Source organism: Patella vulgata, chromosome 3 (assembly GCF_932274485.2).
Source record: "Patella vulgata chromosome 3, xgPatVulg1.2, whole genome shotgun sequence".
NCBI lineage: Eukaryota > Metazoa > Mollusca > Gastropoda > Patellidae > Patella > Patella vulgata.
In genome coordinates this window covers 4,699,732-4,717,382 of record NC_065881.2, presented here as the reverse complement: position 1 = coordinate 4,717,382, position 17,651 = coordinate 4,699,732, and the positions used below count along the sequence as shown (strand labels likewise).

At 37.0% G+C, this 17,651-nt stretch overlaps 1 protein-coding gene and 1 long non-coding RNA gene across 7 annotated transcripts in view; one reads left to right on the top strand and one right to left on the bottom strand.

Annotated features, from left to right (window-relative positions):
• The window catches only part of LOC126814832 (uncharacterized), a 29,588-nt gene extending 25,419 nt beyond the window's left edge, over nt 1–4,169 (bottom strand). For 3 of the 4 annotated variants that reach the window (XM_050540223.2, XM_050540226.2, XM_050540224.2), the window contains exon 1: nt 2,943–3,345. The gene's annotated coding sequence lies outside the window, so the exon portion shown is untranslated. Of the gene's footprint in view, nt 1–2,942; nt 3,346–3,775 lie in introns of those variants that run through there. The other variant, XM_050540225.2, reaches the window with a different exon arrangement.
• LOC126814842 (uncharacterized) overlaps nt 1–17,651 on the top strand; it is an 83,052-nt gene that overhangs the window by 27,046 nt on the left and 38,355 nt on the right. Inside the window, exon 1 of one of the 3 annotated variants that reach the window (XR_007677773.2) lies at nt 2,107–2,125. The exons of 1 other annotated variant lie outside the window; for it this stretch is intronic. This is a non-coding gene — a long non-coding RNA (uncharacterized LOC126814842). Of the gene's footprint in view, nt 1–2,106; nt 2,126–16,712; nt 16,732–17,651 lie in introns of those variants that run through there. One more of the 3 variants, XR_007677772.2, reaches the window with a different exon arrangement.

The following is a 17,651-nucleotide window of genomic DNA, read 5'->3' as shown; positions in this document are numbered from 1 at the left end:
TTATTCTAACGTCATATACAGGTTGTTGTCACAACGTTATCAAAACGTCATATACAGGTTGTTGTCACAACGTTGTCACAACGTCATCAAGACGTTATTCTAACGTCATATACAGGTTGTTGTCACAACGTTGTCACAACGTTATCAAAACGTCATATACAGGTTGTTGTCACGGCGTTGTTACAACGTTATCACAACGTTGTAACAACGTCTTCAAAACGTTATCAAAACGTCATTATTATACAGGTTGTTGTCACGGCGTTGTTACAACGTTATCACAACGTTGTAACAACGTCTTCAAAACGTTATCAAAACGTCATTATTATACAGGTTGTTGTCACAACGTTGTCACAACGTTATCAAAACGTCATATACAGGTTGTTGTCACGGCGTTGTTACAACGTTGTCACAACGTCTTCAAAACGTCATATACAGGTTGTTGTCACAACGTTGTCACAACGTTATCAAAACTTCATATACAGGTTGTTGTCACAACGTTGTTAAAACGTTGTCACAACGTTGTCATAACGTTATCGAAACGTCATATATAGCAGTTCGAACCTTGACCTCTGATTGTCAAACCAAGGTCACCACGAGACTCCCCGGGGTCAATTTAGTTTCAATAGCCACGACCTCAAGGTCGTCGGATCCGATTTGGGATGGGCGAGTTATCTGCCCTTAGACCACACCGCTGTAATGCTCAGCTATTTCACTTTCTAGGGAAATTTGCCCAAAAAATGTCTTCCGATCGCCCCGGGGTTTGGTGACCCGATAGACTGACCCAACATTTGTTCTTCATTTTTTAAAATCGCCAACCAAAAGTCGTGACCTTGACCCGGAAGTATTTTTGTTTTTGAACCCTAGGGGCCCATCTAATAAAGTCAGGACCACTGGACCTTGACCTTCCAAAATGTCATCTTGGTCTACATGACTTCGGTAGGTCAAGGTCATCTGAAAGGGTCAAGGTCACCAAAATATCTACTGAGTTCGATGCTCCCGGGCACATGGTGGGGCCCCTGGTCTGCGCGGCAAATCAAAGGTCATGACCATGGATAGGCAACTCATTGACCTTTCGAATGGGGTCTTGACCTTTGACCTGACCCTTGACCTTGGGATCGAAAAAGTCCCAAAACTTCATGTACCACCCAGATATCGCGAATAAATGTCAAGGTCAAAGTCGTGACCCGCACCCGCAAGGTCAATTTTGGGGTTGTAACCTGAGTCAAGGTCATGACATTGCCTGACATTCCCTGTTCCCGGCAGCAATTTAGGTAAAAAGTCACATTCAAAATCCCGAGAGAAAGTGAAAGTGGAACTTTCAGAATGTTATTTGGAAGAAAATATTTTGCTTTCTTGTCAGTAAAATAAAGAGCCCCAAATTCGATGATTTTTAAGTATAATAAAACATTTTCACTTTCTTGTCATTGAACACGGCGAATTTGTATTGCATTGATTGCGGATTGAAACATTTCGTCGGGTCCCACTCGGCGGTGAGCGACATCGATCATTTATTTGTTTTATAATTTTTCGGAAATCATAATTTCCTTTAATGCATTAAAGTTATTGGTGTAATAAATAGGCAATACTGGCTTGCTTTCATGTTGCTGAGCACACGGGTTGGGAAAGCAAGAAAAGTCGTTTGCGTCCGTCAAGTATTATAAAAATGTATTATGAACTGTAAACGAGATGCCTCTCCCGCACCTAAATGTCGCTGTTTTTACATCCGGTGTTTTTCAATTGAAATAATAACACAAAGCACAGAAAATGGTGATTAATGCATATTGTGTAATGTGCAGCGTTTGCTACACAAATTCAGTGCATAATACGGGCCTAAAACAGGAATTGCAATGCGCTTATCTATAGAAATTGACGTATGATCTTGGGTACAGTTGTACTGGTTAACGACGTAGATCGAGATTTAATAACACAATACAAACTATAATACATTTTATTTAAGGCTTATTGTAAAACAACTAGAAGCTGACAAATATTCCGGTTAATTCTTCAGTAAATTATCTGGTAACACTAGCGGTTTTTTTCCCGCGGAAACTGATAACGTGACTCTAAATGTTGCCGCGAAAGATGCTTCTGGGACGCCATATTGGGTTTTTGGTTCGTGCCGAAGGTAAGTTCTATTATTTTAACTCTCAACCGGGTATGTGGAAGGGATATAAAAATCGTCAATTGCTTCTTCTAAGGCTAATATAAGATCAGATAAAATTATATTGTATCTTAACACCCCATTAGGCTATTAGAGACAGCATACAAATACAAACAAAACATTAGGCTACCTACGCTACAGCATTATCAATGGCTATAAAACAACAAAAACACCAACTATATTTACATGTATGTAAAACACGCGCATCTATACATACATCATGTAGTAACAGAGACTATTATTATTAAGTTGAATATAAAAGCCCCTCGAATATGATTACCGGCAATGTAGGCATGGACTTTGTTGACGACCGCGGTGTAAGTGGCGACGTTCATTTCAAAACACAGACTCAGACTGCAGCTGTGCCGAGTGAATTTCATATTTTTAAGTTATATTTTTAAAATGTTTTAAAGTAAAGCCTTAAAATAGATGGTATCTATAAACAGTCCTACCTTGTTACAGAATAATCCTATTATTCCTATAATTCACTATTGCCAGTTGAGAAATTGGCCAAAATATCATTTCCAACTTCAAATTCAAACGTTTGCAGATAGTTTTTCCATGGGGGGGGGGGGTAGAACAACAAAGGTGGTAATTGTGTTATGATCCTATAATATTGAGTTGACAGCCTATTGAGCAAAAGATATAGAAATAATTATGTTTTGACTTTCTTAGAAAATATGAAATTCTCGCTTTAACTATTAAAACTAGCTAGACCAGCTGCATGATTGTGTCAGTCCGCTCAGAATACACGAGTCTAGGCCAAGCGACGTATACTCACTTGATCAGACATATTGATGACGTAATGGGCGTGATCGATTACTTTATAACACAAATACACGACCGTCTTTCACCGATGTTGAGGCGCCTTCTGGCTCTAACAAGGGACAAGGCCGCGCTACAAATAAGGAAATATTTTTTGAAGAATCCCCGTTAGTAGAAACCAACACACTATTTTTAGTAACTGACCCAGTATTATGAATGATTTAACAAGTTTCGAGTATGCGCTACAAATAAGGAAATATTTTTTGAAGAATCCCCGTTAGTAGAAACCAACACACTATTTTTAGTAACTGACTCAGTATTATGAATGATTTAACAAGTTTCGAGTATGCGCTACAAATAATATATATATTTTTTTAGGAACCCCCCTTTTGATAAACCCATAAACTATTTTAGTAGCTGATTCAGGTATGGTACATAGTCTTGAAAAAAAAGTAATTTAAAAAGTTGAATCTAGCCTTTATATGATAATCGATACTAGTGTCTATTATGTCTCAGTGGTGGTATAGTCTTGATTAAACAGTAATCTTAATGATGATGAGTTAGTTGTATTTTACGTCCGCTTCCACCGAGGTGATATCGCAGACAAGATAATCTTAATGCAGTGCAAAGCCTTTATAGGATACTGGTGGAAATTAGTGTCTAGTATGTCCCAGTCTAGTCTTGATCAAGCAGTAACTTAAATCCTTTATATATATGGTATAGTGTATTTCCTCACAGATTTCACAACTGGTGTGTTTGAACCTTAAGCCCCTCTGCTAAGTAGATCAAACATTAGAGAGCAAGTTCGATTATGAACAAACTACTTAACTTTGGTTATTATAAACTTACCTGTGTGTTTGTAATGAACTCCCGTTCGATAAAATCCATTGCACAACTAATTATCACAACGATGAGAACAATTTCTCTCTTGAAAAATTTGAAAATTTACTTGTAATTTCGACAGAGTCGATGTCAACAATGTCGATGTCAACAATGTCTTCGTGACGTATTGGTCGAATCCAATATACCTGTTGCGGGGGTTGGTTAACATTGAAAGATAGTTTGACAGCGCGATCATTTTGATCGTATATGGGTTTGGGCGACGAAAAATATCAATTGAAGGCAATTACATAGGAGATTTATATGGAAACCATTGATCGCCAGTCTATCAAATTTTCTTCACAATTAAAATATCACTGATTGCACGGATACTCGTAAAAATAAAGTCATGAATAAACTATAAATATCCTATCTTCTTTATGTTATAAATAATTTAACAAGGATCATGAAGCTTACCTCCGAATTCTCTGAGTGTATTTTTAATTTTATACGCATTCTTTAGATCGAATAATAACCGCTTCAGTAACATCTTCCCAGTTAACATTGATGGTTAGATTTACGTAAAGTTTACGTCATTATGGTTAGATTTTGGTTAGCGTCCAATAATGGTAAAATTCTTTGGTTAAATTTACGTTACTTTTACGTCATAATGGTTATGGTTACTTTTACGTCAGAAAATGACGTAAATGTAACGTAAACTTTATGACGGATTACTAACCAATTTTTTTCGCTTTAAATACTTCTTGATTAAATAACATTACAAGTGTGTGCACATTCTAACAATTGATAAATAGTTGGAATTCAGACATAATAATTATATATGTATTATTGGTGATAATTCTAACGTTATTCTAACGTAAATTTTACATCAGGTTTCTAACCGTTAGTTTATGGTTAGTTTTCTGACGTAAATCTAACGTTAGTTTTCTAACGTTAATATAACGTTAGTTTTCTAACGTTAATATAACGTTACTTTTATGTCATAATTTTAACCGTTAATTTAACGTTAGTTTTCTAACGTAAATCTAACGTTAATTTTCTAACATAAATCTAATGTTAGTTTTCTAACATAAACTTGATATTAGTTGTATAAAGTAAAACAAATGTCAGTTTAATTTCATGATACTAACAATTAAATTACTGTCATTTTTTATCCTTAGTTTTCTTACGTAAACAAATGTCAGTTTAATAACATGAGCACCATTTGTAATGAAGCGACTCGATGAAGAAGGCTAACCATATCCCACAGGAGAATACTGGTGTGGACTAGAATAAGCAGACGCCAAAGACTGTCATTCAATTTGGGCTTTTTGCATATTTTGTCGAACATAATTGATTAAAATATACAGTAAAACCAGATAAGACTGAACTTTATTCAGTTTATATACATTCATGTTATATTATTATATGCCTTGCTACCCATTTTTGTCCATTTCCAGGGGCCCAACAATAGAAATGAAATGGGGTTTAACGTCCTACTGTTCTGCTCCGAACTGGGCTAATGAAGACGGGCATGTGCCATACAGTGTCCTATGAGGGACATTTTGCCCGTACAGCGGCACTACGACCTACTCTTATATCGAATTCCAACTGTCAAGGGATCTTTTACGTGCACACTAATGTGTCAACAGGACCTCAGTTTTTCATCGGATCCGAACAACTAGACAGGTGTCCTTATCAGGCCCTACGTCCCGCATCACTTTCTCGGCCAATGCAGGGATCGAACCTTTTAACTCCTTTAAGAATTTCAGCCTGTAAGCGACACATAAAGAGAAAAAGGAATGAATGAATGACCTACTCTCATTTCGAATTCCAGCTGTCAAGGTTTCGTTTACATGCACATGCAACACGAGCACAAGATCTTGATTTTTTGTCCTATTTGAAGGACTAGACACTGTCCTACATTACAAACAAGGGGAAAATTCTATACCAGGATCGGACCCCTCGTTAGTTAGCCAGTGTGTTAACTTGAAAGTTAACCATTAGCCATTCAACCACGCCAGTGTGCTACAAGGGAGTTTTATCCGGACAGCTGTGCTAAGGCCTACTCATATATTGAGTTCCAACTGTCAGGGGATCTTTAACGTGCATGCCGATGTGTACATGGGACCTCAGTTTTTCGTCCCATCCGAAAGACTAGAAACCTGTGCAGTGCACAAACACATTCTCCTTATTATTCCTGTCTGTGACTACAGTAACTTGATATTGTACACATTGGAGTGCACGTAAACGATCCCTTGGTAGTTGGAATTCGATATAAGAGTATTCTGTTGTGCCGCTACCCGGGCAAAATTTCCCTCATAGCACACTGTATGGTGTAGGCATATCTTCATTAGCCCGGTTTAGGAGCAGAACAGTAGGATGTTAAACCCCATTTCATTTCATTTTGTGTACATGGGACCTCAGATTTTCGTCCCATCCGAACGACTAGACAGCTGTCCTTGTCAGGCCCTCTGTCCTGCAACACTGCCAAGCAGAAACCACATCGGAAAATCCTGATGAACACTAGCCAGTCAGTGGCTCCGGGGTCATAAATGTAGTGCCACAAAATAAAAATTTGCAGTTCACAAACACATTCTCCTTACTATTTGAGTCTGTGACTACAGCAACTTGAAAGTAGTCCAATTAATAGCCTTTTTTATGTGGTTTTGCAATCGAAATCAAACCTGAGAGGGAAAACAAATAATGATAATACATGAAAAAGTGTGGCACCATCCAAAGGGAGAGTGAGAATGAAATGGGGTTTAACATTCACTAGACACAAACTAGGTTATTTCAGGACTAACCGTAGGGGTCTTTAGCAGTGGGAGGAAACCGGAGCACCCAGAGAAAATTCACGGGGTTGGACAGACGTCCCTACTCCTTGTCATATTCAACCTGGGAATGGAACCCATGCCAGTTGACTCAATGACATACCTTATGATACAACACGCATGCGCTAAATCGACGGACACACTAGCCGAATCGTTCGGCTGAATGGGTGGACACACTAGCTGAATGCTTCGCCCGATTCAACCTGTCGGTTGCATCACCTTTCACGTCACATGATTAAACATGGCGACGTCTGTGTCTTTAATCTATCATGTGACTTCTCGATATGAGTGGTGATTGGCTAATGAATTCTATATTCGGCCGAATGCTTCGGCGAAGCGAACACACCAGGCGAATATAATTGATTCGGGCAAATTATTCGGCCGAATGACAGTGGACACCGAATCATTCGGCTAGTGTGTCCACCGCCTAACCATTTGTCCATCCGACCCTCCGCCAGTGCGTTACCAGGGAGTTTTGTCTGGACAGGAGTGCTAAGGCCTACTCTTATATTGAATTCCAACTGCAAGGGGATCTTTAAGTGCATGCCAATGTGTACATGGGACCTCAGAGAGAATGAAATGGCATTTATCATCAACTCGACACAAACTAGGTCATTTCTGGACTAACATATATAGTTTAATTTTATTTCAATAATTCGCGTGCCCGTAGGGGTCTTTAGCAGTGGGAGGAAACTGGAGGACCCAGAGAAACCCATGAAGTTTGACAGGCGACCTTACTCCTTGTCATGTACAACCATGAAATCGAAACCACGCCAGTTGACTCAATCATACCTTATGATACAACGCGCACACGCTAACCATTTGGCCATCCAACCTCGCGCCAGTGTGCTACAAGGGAGTTTTGTTTGGACAGCAGTGCTCAGGCCTACTCTTATATTGAATTCCAACTGCCAGGGGATCTTTTATGTACATGCCAATGTGTACATAAGACCTCAGTTTTTCGTCCCATCCAAACGACTAGACAGCTGTCCTTGTCAAGCCCTCCGTCCTGCACCACTGACAAGTGGAAACCACGTCGGAAAATTCTGATGAGCTTTCTCAGGCAACACTGTGAGTGAACCTGTGACCTCCAAGCAAGCCAGCCAGTGTCTTATTCACTTAGCCACTGTGGCAAAGGGGTCATAAATATAATTCCACAAAAAAACCTGTGCAGTTCACAAACACATTCTCCTTACTATTCCAGTCTCTGTGACTACAACAACTACTCGAAAGTAGTGCGAACTGTAAATTTTATTTTGTTAAACTATCGTAAGAAAAGAAACATATTGAATATGCTTGTCAATATTCTTTCTCTGTCAGAGCAGCTAAAAGGTGAAATTGTCTTCCAAAAACTCTTTGTGAGTCCTCTTCCATCCAAAACTTAAAAAATCATTATTTCAAAAATGGTGTTGAGAGAGAGAGAGAGAAATGGGGTTTAACGAGAGAGAGAGAGAGAGAAATGGGGTTTAACGTCCACTTGACACAAACTAGGTCATTCGGGACTAACATATAGTTTAATTTTATTTCAATAATTTGCTTGCACGTAGGGGTCTTTGGCAGTGGGAGGACCCGGAGAAAACCCATGAGGTTGGACAGGCGACCCTACTCCTTGTCACGTATAACCGGGGATTCGAAACCACGCCAGTTGACTAAATGACAGGTCGTCACCATTCGGCCATCCAACCCCCCAAAAATGGTGTTGAAATGGGTGTTTTTGTGAATGCGCTTAGAAATACTCATGTGTAATGAAGTGCTATAATTGAACCATAATAATAATATAGTAGGCCTAGTGGACTCATCCGTCTCATTTTGGTTGAATGTTTGGAAATTTGATGGCTAATTAGATTTAGGACACTCTGGCATATTTTCTAGGCTTGGCTTCATGTGGCCTGTTTTCCATGCATACAAGAATTAACCAATTAGAAGTTAAACAAAATAAAATCTGCTCCAAAATATTACAATACTTTTTTTTATTTCATTGCCCAAAACACCTTTACAGCCTGAATGTTAATTTTGGGGCAGCGTTTAACTGCATGGGTGGTAATTGAATTTATTAAATTGACTAACTTTTGCACAATAAGTAAATATAAATTATCTTAATACCCCAACTCAGACAAGTTAGTGGCCTTTCAAACCAATTTAAATTCGGTCAAAATTTGTAGAAATTTAGATATTATTTTATTGCATGTGTGTACAATTTGTTATGTGTCTAAGCTCTGTTACCACAAAAAATATATTTAATTTAGTCCTTATAGTAGATTCTATCACACGTTTGAAAGTTGTCCAACGGTCGAATAAATATGTTGTAGTTTGACCTAGATAAATATAAGACTGGGAAAATAAATATAAAAAAAATTCCGACATCTTAAAAGTAGATACCTATATTCGCAATGGAAATATTATTTTAAAAATCGGGATTATTTAATTTGATACAACTGAATAAAATGGCTCTAGTCGATCTATTTAAAAAAACATCAACCAAATATACGAGTTTGGCTACTGCCAGTGCAGTACTGCATCCGTCGTGATCCGAATAAAGCTGTACGTATGTATATTATATCATGTGCATGCTTAAAAAAAGGCCTCTGAATCATATAATAATTTCTTCAATTTTACTATTCATAAGCCTAAAATATTACGTAGTTATAGACTATATATAAAATATTGAAGTGCGTAGGCCTACAGTTGATAGTCGCATAGACTCCGTTATCTACGTATATGATATATGCCGCCATTTTGGGTCAAGGTCAAGATAAATTACAGTCAATACAAATGAATAACTACATCGATAGATTATTAAATGTAATTTCTATTAACTGATTTCAATGTTAGGTGGTCTATGTTTGTTGTCTTTTTCAGTATATTGTCCACATTGATTAAACTATCATTATTAAAATCATTTTGATTCTTCTATATTTGTACGTACTTTTTTACAACTCTGAACCCGGAAGCGAGGTATTCTGGGAAGGTTATTTTAAAGATGGCGGGCGTTTTGGAATTTATTCGTGGAGTGCATGAGAAATGTTCAATATACAGCTACTTGGATTACACAAACAGAGAAAGATAGATTATACCAGTTAAATTGAGAGGTTTTATTTGAAAGTAAGTTTTTTCTTATATCCCCGACTGCTGATATACACGTATACTGAGACTACAAATTCAGCGATATGAAAAGAACTTACAATACAATGTAATAGTAGTAAAAATACTAATAAATACTATTCACACAGATGTAAAATTATTTCTGTCCTTATTTTTCTAATTTTTCACCGTAATTCTTACTTCTGTAAGACGCCAGGTTACGAAACAGTTTGCTTTTGTGAAAAAAAAAATTACTATCAGGTTATTACTGTACACATTTTCATTTTTACTTAATTAATAATTACTTAGACCTTTTGGACTAAAAAAAAATATGTCCTCACTACTCAACGCTGCAGGCTTTGGCACATGACATTTTTACTTTCATAGCATTGGCAACACTTTAATCTCAATCTTCTCTGATTCTAAATAGCAGAAATATAGCAAATTCTTCTGTAACACTGTAATCAACCAGAACGTAATTCCAAACTTGACGTCTCCCCCTTGGACCCCGGCTGCTATTGCTTTTCATCAAAAATCTACCTGCTGTGCATAACTAAAGTTGACTTTTGAGCGCACGACAGAGAGTCTGGAGAGGGCCAACGCCAGTCTCTGCAGGCTGGGGCCAATGTACAGTCTTTCGAATGGGACAAAAAACCAAGGTATTTTGTACACATTGAATGATAATTTAAACCTAATTTCATTTTGATTTTGGAGTATAAAAGTTGCTTTAATTGAATTTTTTTTTGGTTTTTTTTTACAGATCCTATATTTGAGCACCATTCATGGCAGTCATGTCGAGGAAGTTATAAAAAGGTTGATAAGGGCTTTGTATATGGAAGCTAGATGACATTACTACTTATCATACATCATACACAACTATTTGTCACATACCGACTTGGGATTGAAACCAAGCGACTGAACTCAATAACACTCCTCAATAACACTCGTCTATGAAACCACCCAGATGGCAAGGAAATAAAGACTTTTTAATTATGTACCGAACTCATATATGTATCTATGGTAGCACAAAATTCACCAGAATGTAGGCCAAAGCTTTACTTTACAAGCAGTAGGCTTAAAATATTTTCCGTCTGATCTTGTAAGAGTCAATTGTTTATGAATAGTTTGCCTCAAGCAGATATCCTGTCACTGTGTCACAGTATCATATAACCGCTCTTTGGCTTGAACTGAGTTGTATCAGTGAGTTGAAAATCTACTGCAGCCAGTATATTAGATTCAAAATTCTAACGAGCTTTCGTCTAACTTCTAACTTCTGTTCATGTATTTTTTAACTTCTATTCATGTAATTTCTAACTTCTATTCATGTATTTTGTTAAATTAAGACAATGTATAATCCAACTTCTTTATTTGTTCAGTGTAAATTTTAATTCTATTCCATCTTATTTTTATTATTTAGACGAAAAACGTCTTCTTAATTTTTACACTTCTGCCTAGCAACCATCATTATGAAGTCATTTGGTGTCGCCACTGCGTGCTCATTTTTGGTGATTGCGCACCTGGTCGGGACCATTGTGTTGATATAAACGACACATTCTTGATAAAGACAAGAGTGTCCTCGTCGAAACGTTGCTTTATATTAAACTCAGTAAGAGTTATCTATAAAATTGTACCCTGTGTTAATGTAGACCAACAGTATATAAATATTAATTGGCTCAACTTGTCTTAAAAAAAATGAACAAATGCTGTTTAGCTTGTATTTGAAATAGAAAATGAAATATAATGGGGTTTAACATCCTACTATTCTACTCCGAACTTGGCTAATACGCCATACAGTGTGCTACGAAGGAAACTTTGCCCGGACAGCGGCACTACGGAACGATTAGACAGCTGTACTTGTTAGGCCCTCCATCCTGCATCACTGACAAGGAGGAACCATGCCGGAAAATCTGGATGAACTTTCTTGACCAATGCAGGGATCGAACACCCTACCGCTAGGCTAGTGAGCCAGCGTCTTACCGACCGTATTTGAAATCGTATTTGCAAACCATACATAGATATCACGTTCAATGTTGTTTGTGGGGTTGGATGGCCGAAAGGTTAGCACGTGCGCGCTGTACCATAAGGTATGTCATTGAGTCAACTGGTGTGGTTTCGATTCCCCGGTTGTACGTGACAAGGAATAGGGTCGATTTTCCAACCTAGTGGGTTTTCTCCGGGTCCTCCGGTTTCCTCCCATTTCTAAACACCCCTACGCGCAAGCGAATTATTGAAATAAAATTGAACCATGTTAATACCGAACCTACATGTAGTTTGTGTTGAGTGGACGTTTAACCCCATCAGACTCTCTCTCTCTCGCTCTCTCTCTCGAAGTTGTTTTCAATTTTAGCACTCCACCAAACCATTCAACTGGACTAAGAGCGAGTCGTTTGTATCAACAGAATGGTCCCGATCAGGTGCTCAATCGCCAAATTGAGCGAACGGTGGCGACACCAAACGACGTCATAATGATGGTTGCTAGGTAGAAATCAAAATTCTAAATTTGTTTACCATTCATGCTTAACATGTAAAGTGACTAGACATTTTTCGCCTTAATAATAGAAATAAGATGAAACAATTAAAATTTACACTGAACAAAAAAAGAAGTTGAATTATACATTGTCTTAATTTAGAAATTACATGAATGGAAGTTAGAAATTACAAGAGTAGAAGTAAGAAATTAGACGATAGCATGTTAGAATTTTGAATCTAATATACCGCCATAGTATACGGGGAAACTTTTTAAACCCTTACAAATTCTTCAAATTTTTGTGATAGATCAATAATAGCAAAAATCTGTGTTAAAATTATATTTGTAATGTGTTTAACAAATTCTATCACACATGTAATATTGGTGTAATTAAGTATATACCTTATTTCAATATTGGGGTATTATATCGTTGCCCTGACTGTTTGTTTGTCCAAATTAGTTTGTGATTGTGAAGGTGACAGTTTTTTATACGCTAACATTTTCATGTAGACGTATATTTTTGTAGCCCCTGTCCGTCCGAACGTCCATCAGTCCGTCCACAATTGTTTGTGGGACCGTAACTTCATGGATTATGGCCCCTGATTGTACTGAAAGTCATGTTTTTAGCTTGTGGACCCTATAGAGGTCAAAATTTTTATACGCCCACATTTTCATGTGGACGTATATTGTGGTAGCCCCGGTCCGTCCGGACGTCTGTACACAATTGTTTGTGGACACTCTACAGGTCACAATTCTTATCCGATTTTGACGAAACTTGAAATATAGGTTTATCTCCAAAAGATCTTGGTTGCTTTCGATATTGGCATGTATCTGACCGTAACTTCTTGGATTATGGTCCCTGATTGTACGAAAAATCAAATTTTTAGCTTGTGGACCCTATAGAGGTCACAATTTTTATACGCCCACATTTTCATGTGGACGTATATTGTCGTAGCCCTTGTCCGTCTGGACGTCCATCTGTTTTTAGCTTGTGGTCCCTATAGAGGTCACAATTTTTATACGCCCACATTTTCATGTGGACGTATATTGTCGTAGCCCCTGTCCGTGCAGACGTCCATCCGTTTTTAGCTTGTGGTCCCTGTAGAGGTCACAATTTTTATTCGATTTATAAAAAAAAAAACATGTGTATATATAACCATTACACACTAAGATCTTGGTTCCTTTTCATAATCGCGCATATCCGAACGTAACTTCCTCGATTATGGCTCCTGATTGTTCGAAAAATCGCATAATCAAGGTTGAATTCGAATTTAGGGAAAATCAAAATGAAACTGCCTGACAAAATGTGTAAAAGTATGCAATATGAAGGCATTGGATACTCAAGATTTTAACTGGCCTGCAATTTAAAAATTTAATTAAAAAATGGGAAAGTGAGGCCAAGTCTCGAATATACCTGTGCCCTCATTACCACAATGCACACATCATGTCGAAACTAGAAACTGTGATAACTTGGCTCAGAATGAAGTAATTTGAATGAAATTTTCATTTTACATGTATATTATTTATTTTTGAACAATCATAGCAAGAATGGTCAGCTCTTTATCTAAATCTTACAGAAAGTATCGTTAATGTATCTTTTTCAAATTTTGTCCCCACCCCCGCAGATTGGCTGCAAAACCTGTGAACACTGCCCTATAATTTATTCACATTTGTTTCAAAGTTGGTGTGAAGAATAGAAATTTAGTATTACACAAATTTCCTTTCCAGTATTATCCCACCTAGTTCGAAAACCTTTAGCAAACGTGATAGAGGCCGTAGGGTTTTTTTTTTGTTTTTTTTTATCAAATTTGGTCAACGTCACAGTTTTCCTTTCTGATATACTGCTGAATGTGTTGGTGTATTTCCACATTTTCAAAGTTTTTCTCGAAGACCGTTTTCTAAATTGTCACCAACTTAATGCTGTGGATAAACTGTTACAATTTAAATGTCTACTTTTGTATTTTATTACATTATATATGTATTTTTTGAATAAAGTATAGATACTTGTAGTATATTTTGTTGAATAATTATGTAAGTTGTACTGGTTTTTTGGCGTTTGGTTGCAATTACATTTAGAATTCTGAATGGTTATTGATAAATACATGTATAGAGAGAAATGGGGATTAACTTCCACTCGAATCACACTAGGTCATTTTGGGACTAACATGTGGTTTAGTTTTATTTCAATATGTGACAAGGAGTAGGGTCGCCTGTCCAACCTCGTGGGTTTTCTCCGAGTCCTCCGGTTTACTCCCACTGCTAAAGGCCCCTACGCGCAAGCGAATTATTGAAATAAAAAATTGAACCATGTGTTAGTCCCGAAATGACCTTATTTGTGTTGAGTGGACGTTAAACCCGATTTCTCTCTCTCTCTCTCTTAATTCAATGACGGAACTTATGATGCAACGAACATGCGTTAACCGTTTGACCACCGAAACCTCGAGGACGAAATAGATAGAGAGAAATGGGGCCTACGATTCAGTTTCAGTTCAATAATTGTTTGCGCCAGGAGTCTTTAGCACCTCATATGGTTAAAGAAGATTTGGTTATTGGTTGACTGAATTTTACAATTACAACCACCAATAATAGATTATATTAAAGGTTTTAATTGCTCATTTGACATTAGAATTGCATCCGAAAATGATGTTTATTTAATGTTAGATTTACGTTAAAATGGTCGGTTAGATTTTCATCATTTTGCTCATCCTTTTAACGAAAATTTAACGTCAGGAAATGACGTTAATCTAATGTAGAGTTTACGTCATATTTACGTCATTTTCTGACGTAAATCTAACGTAAAGTTTACGTCATTTTCTGGCGTAAATCTAACATAAGTGACGTAAACTTTACGCAAAATTTACGTTAGATTTACGTCAGAAAATGACGTGAACTTTACGTTAGATTTACGTCAGAAAATGACGTAAATGTAACGTAAAAATGACGTAAACTTTACGTTAGATTAACGTCATTTCCTGACGTAAAATTATCGTTAAAAAGATGAGCAAAATGATGGTAAACTGACTGACTATTTTTACGTAAATGTAACGTAAATTTAACATCATATTGTTATGTGGGTTTAAGCGTGTTGCGGCAGCCCTCAGCGTGTCTATTGCCGTATTGGGTGCCCGGGTGGGTATATAATGCTACTAAGCCCGTATGACCCCGTAAGAAGCGGAAAATTAATTCTCGATTCGACAGTTTTGACCGAAGTGTGATAAAGCCCGTAAAACGAATGTATAGTTGTGTTTGTGCGGCATGCGTGTTCAAAAGTAAATAATCCCATCCGAGTCGCTAATCAAATAATTAGAACAAAATATTTCAAAAAGTAAAGCTATAAAATTTGCAGAGATTTTACTAGAATGTAAAAGACGGCAACTAAATACAGGAATGCGGGTAGTTATGTGTGCGAACGCTCAAACTCAATGCCAATTGTCGTAGGTATCCAGACCACTCGGACCAAAGACTACTCGGACTAAGACCAGTCGGACCAAAACAAGACCAGTCGGACCAATTAAATTATATTATAAGGCTAGACAATATGCTATTTATTTATTATTAAATCACAATACAAAGAAGCAAATAATTCTTATACGGAATTCTTATATTTAGAGTTGTTTGGTTCAATTTTGTGTACGTAAATAAATCAACGATTAGTTTTAAAATTAATTAATAATGGTGCCAAAAAAAAATATCAATCTAATTTTTCTTTACTCTTGCAATGAGACTCGGTATGTCCAGACTTTTGACAGTTTCTACATATACGGGTATACTGTTCTTGTCTGTTGGCCTAATTTTACTTTTTCCACATTCGCGGTATCCCCAGTGGTTTCATTCCGTTCTACCCCACTAACCCCTGGGTTACTATATATGGGGGGTGGGGGGGTGGGGGGGGGTGGAGACACGTTTTCAAGTTATCCGCTCTTGATGCGTTAATATAAACAGCACATAATAATACGAAGACCGGACGTTTATATGCCCCTTTTTAAACGTGACTACAAGTGTGGTTCTCGATATTTTGCGATTTGGAATACAATTATCAATTTATTCAAACAACACGTTATTATTAGTTCGAGTAGTCATATTAAAACACACACAATTATCAATTTATTTAAATAACACTTTATTATTGGTTCGAGTAGTCATATTAAAATAAACACAATTATCAATTTATTAAAATAACACTTTATTATTGGTTCGAGTAATTATATTAAAACAAACGCAATTATCAATTTATTAAAACAACATTTTATTATTGGTCCGAGTCGTCTTTCTGTTGGGTCCGAATAGTCTTTTTGTATGGTCCGAGTAGTCTATTTGTTTGGGCTGAGTGGTCTATCACTTGGTCCGACTGGTCTTGAACCGAGTGATCTTTGGTCCGAGTGGTCATGGATTCTTGTCGTAATTGTACTTGAATTTCCTATGCTGTCACCCCTAATACGAAATGATATCTTCCGCAGAGTGACGTAACCATCTTCCATATTGGTATTTTTCTCTGGGAAAAGTTTGTGATATTTCAATTTTTCAAGAGAGAACTTGTTTTCATCGTTGTGATAATTAGTTGTGCAATGGATTTTATCGAACGGGAGTTCATTACAAACACACAGGTAAGTTTATAATAACCAACGTTAAGTAGTTTGTTCATAATCGAAGAAATCCGTTTAAAATTTACGATGAATCAGACAGTAAGTCTCTAACTCAATATCATCCAAAATCTTCAACATTGAAAACACAAATTATTTGTCAATTTAAATCAACATTGATGCTGTGATCTTGCCGGAAAAAGATGGGCTTCTGCGTGATATCCAATATTTAAGACGAAATAAACATTTTACCATTGGTACACGAATCGTGTACCATAACGTGTTTCATCCCCAGTTTTAGCAAGAGACTCGAGGAACGAGGCTAGAAATATTGCACCAAACCAAGCTGTGTATGTAGACTGGAATAACCAGGCGCTAGAAATTTGCATTCGATTGAGACTGCTGGCTTATTTCGCGGAACATAACTGATTTGAAATTAGAGTAAAAACGGAAACCATTGAATGCATATCAGTTTATATACATTCATATTACAGTATTATATGAGTTGCGACCCACTTGTGTCAATTTCTAGGTCCCAAATGTTAGCGATTTAGCTCCTTTAAGGAGAGAGAGGAGAAATGGGGTTTAACGTTCACTCGACACAAATCATTTTGGGACTAACATATGGTTCAATTTTATTCCAAAAATTTGTTTGCACCTAGGGGTCTTTAGCAGTGGGCAGAAACCAGAGAAAACCCATGAGGTTGGATAGGTAATTTAAGAGGGGTGTGTTTTGGACTAACATTTCCAACCAGAGCACATGTTCATCAAAAATAGATAATGCAAATTGAATATATTGAAATTTCATTCAAATTACTTTATTCTGAGCCAAGTTATCACTGTTTGAAGTTTTGACAAGATGTGGCAATGATTGTTTATTATCGTACAGACAGTAATTCTTGTTAACCAAGACTACGCCTCGCTTCACCATATTTAAAATAAAT